Genomic DNA, 12,317 nt, shown 5'->3' with positions numbered 1-12,317 from the left:
AGTGTCCCTGCCAGGGGTGGCAGAGGTGCCAGGGGGGCACTGCAGAGCCACAGGGAGCAGAAGTGCTGCCCCAGCTCTGGGCTGTGTGCCACGGAGCAGCACCTGCCAGGGCTCAGGGACAGCTTTGGGGCAGCCTTTGTGGCCAGCCCTGGAAGGTTAAAAGCCCAGGATGCTGCTGGATGTTGCCAAGCCACGCAGGGTTCCTTTCTGCAGTGTGGTGACAGGAGAAAGCCCAGGCAAAGGGACATGGAGGTGTGGGCCACCCAAGGGAGCCTGCAGGGTGTGGCCTCCCAGAGTGGGGATGAGATTTTGGGGGCTCCTGTGCCCAGCAGCTGTGCCGTGCCAGGGGGAGTGTGAGAAATCTGTGTGAGAAATCTGTGCGAGAAATCCTTGTAAGAAATCTCTATGAGAAATCTGTGTAAGAAATCTGCGTAAGAAATCTCTGTGAGAAATCTGTGTGAGAAATCCCTGTGAGAAATCTGTGTCAGAATTCCGTGTGCTGCCTCGGCAGTGCTGGGGGGCTCCTGGAGTGACACAGAGCAGCAGTGTCACCCCCAGCTCCAGCCTGGGACAGGCAAGCAGAGCCCAGGCAGAGGGAGAGGAGATGCACCTCTGCAAAGGGGGTGATGTGCATCCGTGTCCCTTGTCCCCACGGCTGCCCTGTTTCGCCTGGTTGTCACGGTCACCGTGCCCTGGTGACCGAGCAGGAGGGGCTGGGGGCAGTGGGGGTCCCTGGCCGGGTTTGGGGTGTCCTGGCTGGGCAGAGGGCAGTGTGTGTGCCCGTGCTTGCTGTGCCAGGGGCTGTGTGCCCGGACAGCCGCCGTGTGTTGTCTCGGCTCCTTCCCTCCTTTGTTATCCCCCGTCTGCCCCCTCTGGTTTATGCGCGAGTTCCCCTCCTCCGATTGTCAGAAATTTCTTTTTCACTGTGTGGGCAGGAGACAGATTTTAACTGTCTCTATTTTCTTCCCTTTTTTTATTTTTTTAAATTTCGTTTTATCCCCCCCTCCCCCTTCCCTTCCTTCCTTCCCCGCTCCTCTCGTCTCTCCCTCCCCCCTTCCTCTCCCCTCCCTCCTTTTTTTCCCTCCCTTCCCCACGGCTCTTTCCCTCCCTTTCCCATTACAAACCATGCCTGTGGAATGCCCCCCGGCCGGATCCATGCCTCCGTGCCCAGGTAAGGATGCTCAGCGCCATGGGGGCCCTGGACCAGCTCCCGCTGCTCTCCCGAAGTCCGCGGGGACATCGCGTGTGTCCCCCTCCCCATCCATCTCTCTACTACCTGTTGGGGCCGGTCGGGAGACGCCACTTGGGGCTGTCTCCATCCTCCTCCTCCTCCTCCTCTCTCCGAGCGGTTCCCGGCGGGCAGCGCTGCTGGCTCCGCTCTCGGGATGCGCGGGGCTCCGCGGATGCAGCGCGGGGGAAGGAGCGGGAGGAAGCCGGCGGCCACAGGTGGGTTCAGCCCGGCCACCTCGGGGTTCCAGCACCGCTCTGGGACGACACCCCAACTTTGGAGCGCGGTTGTGCCCATTCCCGAGGTTTTTGAGGCGCGGGGATCGGCTCTGGCAAAGTTTGGCTCTGGGTGGTTTGGGGGGGAATGGGGGTCCCGGGGGACCCGCCACACTCGGGCAGGACGCTGTGTTAGTAGTGGGGGTGCCCCCACGCTAATGCCCCGGTGGGTGAGGCCAGATTGAGGTGTCACTCCTCTGCTCCCCTGCCCTGGGGTGCCCTGGCTGGGATGCTCGGGGCTCCTCCGGCTCCAGCCCAGTTCCCTGCCAGCCCAGGGCTTCCCAAATGAGCGGCATCCCTTCGCTCCTCTTCTCTTCTCTCTCTCGTGTTGTCTCCCTGCTCCCAGTCCCCGCTTTCTGTGGCTCCAGGTGATGCTGGTGACAGTGATGAGTGAGTGGGGTCCTAAATCAGGGATTGTTTGCCTCGTTGCTCCAGCTCTCCCAGCTCCTCTTGCGGTGCAGAGTGTGTGTTTGGGTGCTCGTGGCTCCAGCGGCTGGAGCGGGGCCAGGGATAACACTTCCATCCTGGGGTAACCATCCCGGGTGACAGCCTGGACCCTGCCCAGGAGGGGTCACACATCCCTCCCGCGGCCCCGGGGTGATCTCAGCCTGCTCTGCGGGCTCGCTCCGTGCTGCACATGGGCTCAGGGTGCCCTGGATGAGGTGACACTCTGAGCTCAGGATGCCCGGGATGAGGTGACACTGCGGGCTGGTCCGTGCTGCACACGGGGCTCAGGGTGCCCTGGATGCGGTGACACTCCGAACTCAGGGTGCCCTGGGTGAGGTGACACTCCAGGCTTGGTCTGTGCTGCACATGGGGCTCAGGGTGCCCTGGAGGCGGTGAGACTCTGAGCTCAGGATGTCCTGGGGGTGCAGTGACACTCTGGGCTCAGGGTGCCCTGGGATGAGGTGATGCTCCAGGCTCAGGGTGCCCTGGATGAGGTGACACTCTGGGCTCAGGGTGCTCTGGATTAGGTGATACTGAGCTCAGGGTGCCCTGTGTTCAGTGACACTCGGGCTGGCCCCGACCCGTGGCAGGGCAGCTCTGGCACAGGGGGCAGAGCGGCACGGAGGGCGCTGCCAGCGGGATGTGCCAGGCACTCCAGCTGCTGCTGTTGGCAGCCCTGGCAAGGCTGGGACACATCCAGCACCTCTGAGTGACAGGAGACACCGAGTGCCACCCAAATGTCAGCGTTTCCTGCAGCCCCCTCTGCCCAAAGCAGGAAGGCTGAGCTCTCCTGGAGCTGCTGGTGGTGGCATCAGGCCCTGGCACTGAACTCCCCTCTGGTCTCTGCTGCTGCCTGGCAGAGTTGCTTCGCTCCTCAGCAGTCCTGGAATGCCTGGAAAGTTTGTGTGCTGTAGTTTGGGAAGCATTTGCATCCCTTGAACACCTGGGGCGGGGGGGGGGGGGGTGGTTCCTCCTCCTCTGCTGCCACGCAGGGCAGTGCAAACTGGGCTGAGTGAGAGCACGGCCAGCCCCTGTCACCTTGGCACCTTTTTGGGGCAGGTGACAGGCTGATGCTGAGGCAGAGCCTCCCTCTGGCTCGCTGAGGGCACTAATGGGGACCTGAGCACGTGTGTGACACCTCTGGCAGCCCCGTCCCCTGGGCCGTGTGAGGCTGCAGCCCCCCGTGGCCCATCCCCGGCGTGGCTGAGTCAATGCAGCCACCCACCGCATCCAGCGTGTGACTCACAGCTCCTCATGCACTGCTCTGAATCACTCCCAGCCACACCGGTGACTTTGGTGACAGCTGAGAGGAGAAAGCGGTGCCCCCAGCACTCCCCCAGTGCCTCTGCTGCTGCCAGATGGGCTCCTGGTGGTGACCCAAGGGAACTTGTGTGAGTGGCAGCCGGAGTTTCTGCTCATGCCTGCATCCCGAGGATGCTCGTGGCTGCAATTTGTGGGTGGACACTGGGCTGGTGCAGCCAGGGGGTGACTCTTGTGCTCTGCTTGCTGCTTTGGGGTGAGTCTGATGTCGTTCTGAGCCACTTCCCCCAGGCCAGGGCGGCACTTTGGGCCTGTTCTCCAGGTGCTGTTCAATTTTCCCCATCTGCCTCTCTGCCGTGGTGGTGTGGAGCCCCTGCTCCGGGCTCTGCCCAGCCCCTGGGGTGCAGCAGCCCTGCCTGAGCAGCTGGGGTGCCAGGAAAAGCTGCAGGTCCCCCATGGCTGTGGCTGGCAGATGGCGTGGCCGGCAGCCGGGCTGGTGCTGCCCTGTCCCCGCTGGCTCCCCCGGGGCCGGAGGTGCCTGCTGGCACTCAGAGGCTGGGTAATTAATGAACCTCCCCGGGGGCTGCCGGCTGTCACCCTCCTGCCTCTGCTGGAGACACTGCAAAGGAGCAGCCTGGGGACACACTGCCTGCTCCTGCCTCCCCGGGCAGGGATTCCAGGGACCCTGCATCCCTCACAGGGATTCCAGGGACCCTGCATCCCTCACAGGGATTCCAGCCACCCTGCATCCATTTCCAACCATGGAGAGGGATTCCACTCATCCTGCATCCCTTCCCAACCACAGACAGGGATTCCAGGGACCCTGCATCCCTCACAGGGATTCCAGGGACCCTGCATCCCTCACAGGGATTCCAGCCACCCTGCATCCCTCACAGGGATTCCAGCCACCCTGCATCCATTTCCAACCATGGAGAGGGATTCCACTCATCCTGCATCCCTTCCCAACCACAGACAGGGATTCCAGGGACCCTGCATCCCTCACAGGGATTCCAGCCATCCTGCATCCCTCCCCAGCCACAGACAGGGATTCCAGTGACCCTGAATCCCTCCACAACCACAAACAGGGATTCCATTCATCCTGAATCCCTTCTCAATCACTGATAATGATTCCAGCCATCCTCCATCCCTTCCCAACGATGGACAGGGATTTCAGCCATCCTGCATTCCTTCTCAACCACTGATAGGGATTCCAACCATCCTGCATCCCTTCCCAACCACAGACAGGGATTCCAGCCATCCTGCTTCCATCCCCAACCACAGACAAGGATCCCAGTGATCCTGAATCCCTCCCCAGCCATGGACAGGGATTCCAGTCACCCTGCATCCCTTCCCAACCACCTACAGACCCGCTGGGGGTTACTGGAGCATCCCTGTGTCCCCACTCCAGCGGTGTGTTTGGGAGGAGATGATAAATGAATCCAGTGCCTTGCAGCTCCACAGAGCTCCAGGGAAGGCACAGCCAAGCAGCAGGAGGGGACCAGAAAAGCTCCCCAGGTGCCTCCCAGGTCTCAGCCTGCCCCTCATCCGCCTCCTGAGTCTTTTCCATGGTGCTCTGCTCTATCCCTGCCTGTTGCTCTTGCGAAAGCTCTTTCCACCCTCCCCTCCCGGTGCCGGCTCCCCACCAGCCTGTCCCCTCCTTCCTTCCTGCTCCCTGCGGCTGAAATGAAGTGCTGGAGTATTTCAGGGATGTCAAAACATACCATTAGTCACGGTGGTGAGGCCTCGTGCCTGGGGAGAGGCTGCTGAGCTCTCTGTCAGGCTCAGGAATGATCAGGGCAGGCGGGAGCCCAGGGGCAAAGGCTTTGGGCTTTCTCCCTTTCTGGTACCCCTGGCATCATCCTGACTTTGCTCTGAGCCAGCAGGTTGGCTCAGGTGCTCCCTGGCACCAATTGTTCCACAGTTCCCCAGTGATGCTGGGATGTGGCAGCTGCAAAGTGAGGGGGGTGGGATTCTCCCCCAAAAATCCCGTGTCAAGGGGACCCTCCCATCGTGGTGTTTACTGGCTCAGAAGGGCTGATTTTCCTCCTCTTCAGCAGAGATGTGCTGGGATCCATGCTCCCTGCTTCAGAGGCTGCCTGTGGTGGATTTAAATCCAATATTGGGTTTTTCAGGCAGTTGTTTAAAGGAACCAGCATGGGCACCAAAACACCCGCTCCTGCAGCTTGCCATCCACAGGCATCTGTGCTTCCCAGCCTGCCTCTGGGTTATTGTTCTGCTTCTTTAGTGCCAAAACACTTTATTTCCTCTCACTTAACGCACAGGGAATGAGGGGTTCCATTAAAAACACCCCAAGGTCCGGGTGTGCAGCCCCTGCCCCAGGCATTGGAGATGTCTGAGCCTGATCTCTGCAGGAAAGCTCAAAATGATCAGGGGATCAGGGGCTCAGCTCCCGTGTGGTTCTGACAGGAGTGCTGCCTATAAATCAGCACAAACCAGCTGGAAAGGTGCCTCAAAGCACAGAGGTGTGGGCAGGCCTGAGCCTCACCCCTGACAGCACATCCCTGGAGAGCCTCATTAGGCTGTGGCTAATGTTTTTCTGAAGTTCTCTGGTGCAGCCAAGAGCATTTGCATTCCCCTTGCCTTGTTTGCCCACCGAGCTGCAGGCAGAAGGTGCTGAGGCTCCCCCAAGCAGGGCTGGGAAATCATAACCTGGTTTAAAATTAATTAAAGCTTGTCCTAAAAGGAGAACAGCACCTCTTGCGCACGTTCCCATATCCTGGATGAGCCTCATGGCGGGTCAGGGTGGTACTTCCACGTCAGTTTTGAGATGAGTTTTAATTGAAACCTTGTGTGAGAAAATCAGGCTGTACCGAATGGGAGTTGCTCAAGATGGTGGCTAATTACTGTGATTAACTGAGCAACACTTTGGGCTCCTCTTCCTCCTGCTCTGCCGCTCATCCTGGCCCCTGGGGAGTGAGTGGCTCAGGGAAGGATCACACCCTGCCTATTTGGGGGACTGGGAGATGGGGCACAGCCCCTAGCAATGGGGTTGTTGTCTATATGGCCTCTGCTTTCCCTAAAAATAGGAGGTTTTCTCTCTGGAAGCAGCTGGGGAGGGGAGAATTATTGCTGTGGGCATGGCTGGAGCTGGGACCCTTCTTGTGGTGTGATACAGGGTGAGAAACTCCATCCTAAAACCTTACAAATGTGAGTTGGGACATATGGGATGTGTTGGGAAACAGGGGCAGCCCTTGAGTTTTTTTTCCTCTGTGGGATTTTTCCCTGTGACGGGGTCCCTCCTTCAGTTCTGCCCCACCCAAGGCTGCCTTTGGGTGTTTGGTTCTGGCTCCCTAAACCCTAAAAAAGCCCTGTTTACAAAACCTGTCCCTGCTGTCTGCCTCCGTGGGCTGCGCTCCCGGCTCCCAGCGAAATGTGTCACTGGCACCCAGCGTTATTTTTAGAGCTGAGGTTTGCAGAATGCAAAGGCTGGGCAGGTTTTTCCAGGGTGCCAGATTTTCCAGGGAGGAGGAGGAAGAGGGGATTGAGTTGATTTCTTGCTCTGTGCCACTGTGTGGTGGCTGCTGCCTCGCCAGTGGTGAGATGGTTCCACATCTGTGTGGGGATTTATGGATCCTTCATGTTCCTCTCCACTTGTCCTCTCTTTTGGTCCTCCTTGCTCTGTGCTCAGTGGTGTTGCTGCCTCTCTGATCCATCTTTGGATCCTCCCAGCCCTTTTCCTTGCCTGGCAGCAGCTGCACTGTGTCCAGGGCTGGTTGGGATGGACAGGCAGCAGGAATGGCCTGGATGTCAGCTGAGGTTTGCAGAATGCAAAAGCTGGACAGCTTTTTCCGGGGTGCCAGATTTTTAGGAGGCGGAGGAGGAAGAGGGGATTGAGTTGATTTCTTGCTCTGTGCCACTGTGTTGTGGTTCATTACACCAGTGTCCTCTGGTGAGATAGCTCCACATTTCCATGGGGATATATGGATCCTTCCTGTTCCTCTCTACTTGTCCTTTTTTGCTCTGTGCTCAGTGGTGTTGCTGCCTCTCTGACCCATCTTTGGCTCCTTCCAGCCCTTTTCCTTGCCTGGCAGCAGCTGCACTGTGTCCAGGGCTGGTTGGGATGCACAGGCAGCAGGAATGGGCTGGGTGTCAGCTGCTCTGGAGCTGTGGGGAGCTGGTCCTGCCAGCAGAGCTTTGCTTTATCCAGGTTCACCTTCACACCTGTCTCTGGAGCTCCTGCTTCTGATCCAGGCTGGAAAACCTCCCTGTACATCAGCCTGCTGTCCTGTAAACCCTCTCCTGCTCCCTCTCTCTGCCTCCTGAGCTCTGGGAGAGGCTCCTTCTCCCTCCAGCCTGACTTGTATGCATCAATGAACTCTTAAATTTCCCACTGGGCTTGTGTCTGCTTCTGTGTTTGTTCCAAGGGGTCTGGAGGTGGATGAGATTGCTGGTGGGTACCAGATTCACGCTCCACACGTGTGAAACTTGATCTCTTCTGAGAGATTCATGTTTTTTTGGGGAGGCACCTACAGGGGGCTGTGGAAACTGAGTCTTTATAAAGACAGTGTCCCAAACTCTGCAGTGAAATGGGCACTAGGAGGTTGGCCTTGCTCTGTTGCTAGTGGATGTGTATTCTGTGATTCAGTCCCAGGGCCATCCCCTCTGTAGATCCTGGAGCATCAGAAGTGCTGCTGGGTCCTGGAGCACTTTGCAGTGTCACAGGGGGTGAGGAATGCCCTTAAATGCCTTTTTGTGGGTTGGGGTGATGCTGGGCAAGGAGGGGAGGAAACCACTCCTCAGGATGATCCAGGGAATCCACGGACATCCTGTGTGTTGGACCAGGGTGCAAAACCAGCACACCATGGACAGGGATGTCCCCCCAGCCTTGGAAGCAGCATTTTGGTTGAAGTTGAAATGCTTCTGTGGGGTGAAGCTGGTTTTACACCAGGCAAAATCATGAGAACCAGTAGATAGGGTGAGAGGAGGGCAGAAGTTTAAACAGCGTCCAAACTTGATGGTAAGGGCAATAGGAAGCTGAAGGTTTGGAGGCTTCAGGTTTGAGAGCCATCTTTTAAATCTGGTGCTGTTTTTCCTGTGGTGGATGTGATATAAAAAGCAAAACTGCAATGAAGTGTGCCTGCTGTGTTGGAGTAGACGCTTTCCACCAGATAAAACGATTTTTTTCTTCCTTCTTCCCCCCACCTTGGCACTTTTGCCCCCAGCAGATCTCTCCTGCCGCCCCACACCCTGGGCATGCAGATCTATTAAAGACCTTGCAGGGAGAATTTCTCACTCTGCTGCAGGATTTTTCCCCTTCTCCCACTGAGTTATGGTCCAGGCTGTTGATCTGGCCCTTGGGGTGGCGTTTCCCATCTCCCAGCACTGCGCGGCCAGGGATGCTGCAGCATTCCCTGCCTGCCTCCTGTTCCAGTGCCTGCTCCCAGCCACCTGCCAAACCTCCCTCCGTGGCTGCCACATCCCCCTCGAGTCCCCTGTGGCTGCCATGACTTTGTTTTAGTCACTTTGTGTGCGTTGTTCATGCAGGGAGCACTCAGTGCTGCTCAGAGCGTTTATCAGCCTTGGAGCCGTCACCTGTTTCCTACTTGTTATTCCAGGTATTTAATTTGCTGCTTGAGAGCTGGAGCTTGTTTTTCCCTATGATTCCCTCTGAAGGGAGGTGGTTTTTCAGCTTCTGCCTCGGGGAAGGGGTGATGGAGAGGGCTTTGCTGTCCCTGGGGCTGGGGCTGAGCCTCAGAGCTGGGCTCTGACCTGGCTCCATCCCTTACTGGGATTTTTGGGTGACTGGAGCTGGCCCAGAGCAAAAGCTGTAATCTGAATTAATGTTTTAATTATGCTGCTCTCTTCCCCAAGGCCTGTTCTCTTTGTTTTGAATGTGTTAAGCTCTTGCATGCATTTTTTTCCCTGCTCCCCTCACCGTGCAGCTCTTTCCAGGATGAGCTGGGGTGAGGTGATGAAAAGAAAAGCTGAAGCTGCTCTGATGGCTCAAATATGTATTTTACTAATAAAGGCTTCCTCTGTGAATGAAGTGCCCAGCAGCAGGAGCAGAGTCAAAGTGAGGTTTTAAATCAGCTTGAAAAAAAATCAGATTGGAGAGGGAGCAACTGATGGTGTTTTCATCTCCCTCTGTTATTCCTCAGTTCCTTTAATAATTCAGGTGGGTTTTTTTTTTTTTTTTATATTAAACAGAGCAGACTTGGCAAATGAGTGGAATGTGGCTCCTGGAGCTACAGAGTAAGCACTGAGCCTTGACAGTTCTCCTTTCTAGGCGATATTGGATCCTTGCTGGTAGAAAACACAAGTACCCTACACCAGGAATTGATCACCCTGCCTTGCAGCAGATTGTTATTATTATTATTACTATTACTATTATTACTATTATCATTATTAACAATAATAATAATAATAACAATAATAATAATTTTTGCTCTATGGGATTGCACTGGGAAATATTTCCATTCAGGTGTGATGGGCTAACTCACACCGGCACACTGGGGTGGGAATAACCTCTCCATCCCCTGCCTCCACTTCAGGGGCTGCTCTGAAGCTGGGCTGGGTGGATGTGGCCACAGAAAGGTGCTGTCTGTGTGATTCTTGTGCCTTGGAGCTTGTTCTGCACCCCTCACATCACCCTGGCTGCTGTGGCTGTGCATCACTGTGGGGAGAAGACAAATCACCTCCCTCAGGCCATGCATGGTTCCCAGCACATTATAGGAAATCTGTCTTGGAGTGCTTAATGTGTGTCCAAAGGGTGTGGGTGACTTGAAAAGGTCTCTCTGTGTGTTGGTTGCATTAAATGCCTTTATTTGGGTTTTTAATCCCTTTTCTCCCCCAGTTTTGGGGCGGATCTGGAGCTTTGTGGATTCAAAGGTTGAGTGCTGCAGGCTCTGGGCTGCTCCTGCTGTTCCCTTCAGCTGAGGAATGTAAACATTGCACTGGGATATAGAAACGTGTGAGGCTTTTAGTTTGTCACCTAAAAAAAAATTAGCTGAAAAGCCCTAGCTCTTGGATTAACTCTTGGGTTCTTGTATTGACTCTTGGCTTCTTGTATTGACTCTTGGCTTCTTGTACTAACTCCTGGCTTCTTGTTTTAACTTTTTCAGGTCTGTTTTCTGAAGCTGGGCACAAGGAGGGAGGGCTCAGAGGGACTGCTGGTCCAGCCCTGTTTTGGTTGTGGAACATTTTTCTCTGGTGGCCTCTCAGCGATGCTGCTTGGAGTTGAGGGGGCTGCTGCCTCTGTTTCATCTTGTGAATGCCAAATAACTGCATTTCTCATCTCTTCCCCAAACTCATGTTTTTCCACATCATGCTTCTTTTCTGGGCTCTTGCTTGGTGTGTGTTTTCCTGAAGCCTCAGTGGCTGGGGCTGCTTTGGGAGTTGCCAGGCACTGCTGCTCGTCTAGTTGTGAGCCAGGATTGCATCTCATGGCACAGCACCTTGGGCTGGGCCAGCCTTTCCCCTCCAGTCAGCTGAATTTTCCCTGTTTTCCTGCCTGCAGACCCCATAAATAACCCAAACTTAGGTTTGCAGGTCCCTGTGGTGGATTGGGATGACACTTTGAGTTTTTAACTCCGTGGTGGGACCTGGGAGCTGAACTTGAGGGGTGCTGGAGTGAAGGGCTCACTGCCCAGCCTTTCCTGGATGGAAAAACTCCAGCTGGGCCAGAGCTGGCCCTGGGGATGCTGGGGATCCTCTGTGCAGGTTTGGCTGGGGGGTTGAGCCCCTTGTTCCCTGCTGTGTCCCATGAGAGCAGGCGCTTGGCACAGGAGATGTCCCAGCTCTGCACCAGCCTGGTGGGGCTCAATGGGGAGCCCAGCAGCAAGGGTGAAATCAGGACAGTTCTGCTGGGTTTAGGGTGAGCTCTCATCCCTGCCACTCCTCACTAAGTCCCATGAGGTGACAGCCTGGTGGCTGCATGCTCCTTGCTCTCCAAGGCAGCGTGGGGCCAGCCTGGGTTTCCATGCCCTGCTTTGGACCTGGGGTGATAAGTGCAGGTTTTACCTATTAAATAATGAGCTGCTGCAGTGGATGCTGAATTCGATGGCAGCAGTGACAGACCATGGTTAATGTTGTCCTTTTGTCCACAATATGCTGTTGTGGAAGTGGGTTTTCCCCTTCCTCTTCCTTTTGACTTAATTTGCACAGGGGAATTTCTGGGAGGCTGCTTCTACTACAGGTTTGGTTTGGGGTTTTTTTTTATTCCTTCCTTTGCTACATAGCTTTATAAATTTATCACTGCTCTGATTTAGGGCTTTTTTTTTTTTCTTCTATTATTATTTTTTCCTTCTGGCATATGGAAATAGCAAGCTTGGGAAAAATGCAATCCGTTAGCCATTTCAAGCAGGCTCTGCATCCACGGGGCTCAGCAGGCTGAGATTTTTAGAAACACTCAGCACTGGCCTCGTGTTACAGCTCCTGTGGGATGTAGAAAGCACCCAAAGCTCTTTTAGAGATGCATTGCTTGGTGTGGAGCACCCTCAGGCAAGGCTTGTTTGGGGTTTGGGCTGCGTGCTGGGGTCGGGGAGAGCCTGGAAGTGAAGGGATCTTCACCCAGAGGTGTTGGCTCAGCTCCTGGCAGCTTGCTGGGACACCCTTGGAAGGGAGCTGGGTACCCGGGCTTGCTCTTGGATCCCCACCAGGCTCTGGGTGATGTCTGGATCCATGCACGGAGCCTTAAACCACTGTGGATTATTCTTGTGGCATTCACATCCTTTAGAAAAATCCCCTTTGCCCAGGATTTCTTCTCCTGGGAAACTGAGAAGCCTCAGAGAAGAGGAAAACAATTCTTATCTCATTTGCTTCTCCTGTGTTTTGCTGCTTTGGAATGTGTTTGGAGATGGTTTACCCACAGGTGAGTGTTCCATTGGATTCTGGTGTGAGTTGTTTTGACTCTTTGGCCAACTGGGGCCAAGCTGTGTCAGGACTCTGGAAAGAGTGACGAGTTTTCATTATTATCTTGTTAGTATTTAGTAGGTATCCCTTCTGTATTCTTTAGTATAGTTTAGTATTCTTTAATATAATATAGTATCATAAAGCAATAAATTAGCCTTCTGAGAACATGGAGTCAGATGCATCATTCCTGCCTTCATCAGGACACTCCCAGCAAATAATACAATATTATTCTTGTT

General features: G+C 55.2%; 1 protein-coding gene across 3 annotated transcripts in view; it reads left to right on the top strand.

Moving 5' to 3' along the window:
* The first annotated feature begins 1,092 nt into the window (after nucleotides 1-1,092).
* Nucleotides 1,093-12,317, top strand: part of CACNA1E (calcium voltage-gated channel subunit alpha1 E) — a 151,508-nt gene continuing 140,283 nt past the window's right edge. For all 3 annotated transcript variants that reach the window (XM_054286294.1, XM_054286296.1, XM_054286295.1), the window contains exon 1: nucleotides 1,093-1,171. The gene's annotated coding sequence lies outside the window, so the exon portion shown is untranslated. The remainder of the gene's footprint in view (nucleotides 1,172-12,317) is intronic.

This window comes from Melozone crissalis, unplaced genomic scaffold, assembly GCF_028551555.1.
Source record: "Melozone crissalis strain CALT ecotype California unplaced genomic scaffold, PUWL_Pcris_2 ptg000045l_1, whole genome shotgun sequence".
Taxonomy (NCBI): domain Eukaryota; kingdom Metazoa; phylum Chordata; class Aves; order Passeriformes; family Passerellidae; genus Melozone; species Melozone crissalis.
Note: the sequence above shows the minus strand (reverse complement) of the source record. Positions and strands in the feature narration are given on the sequence as shown.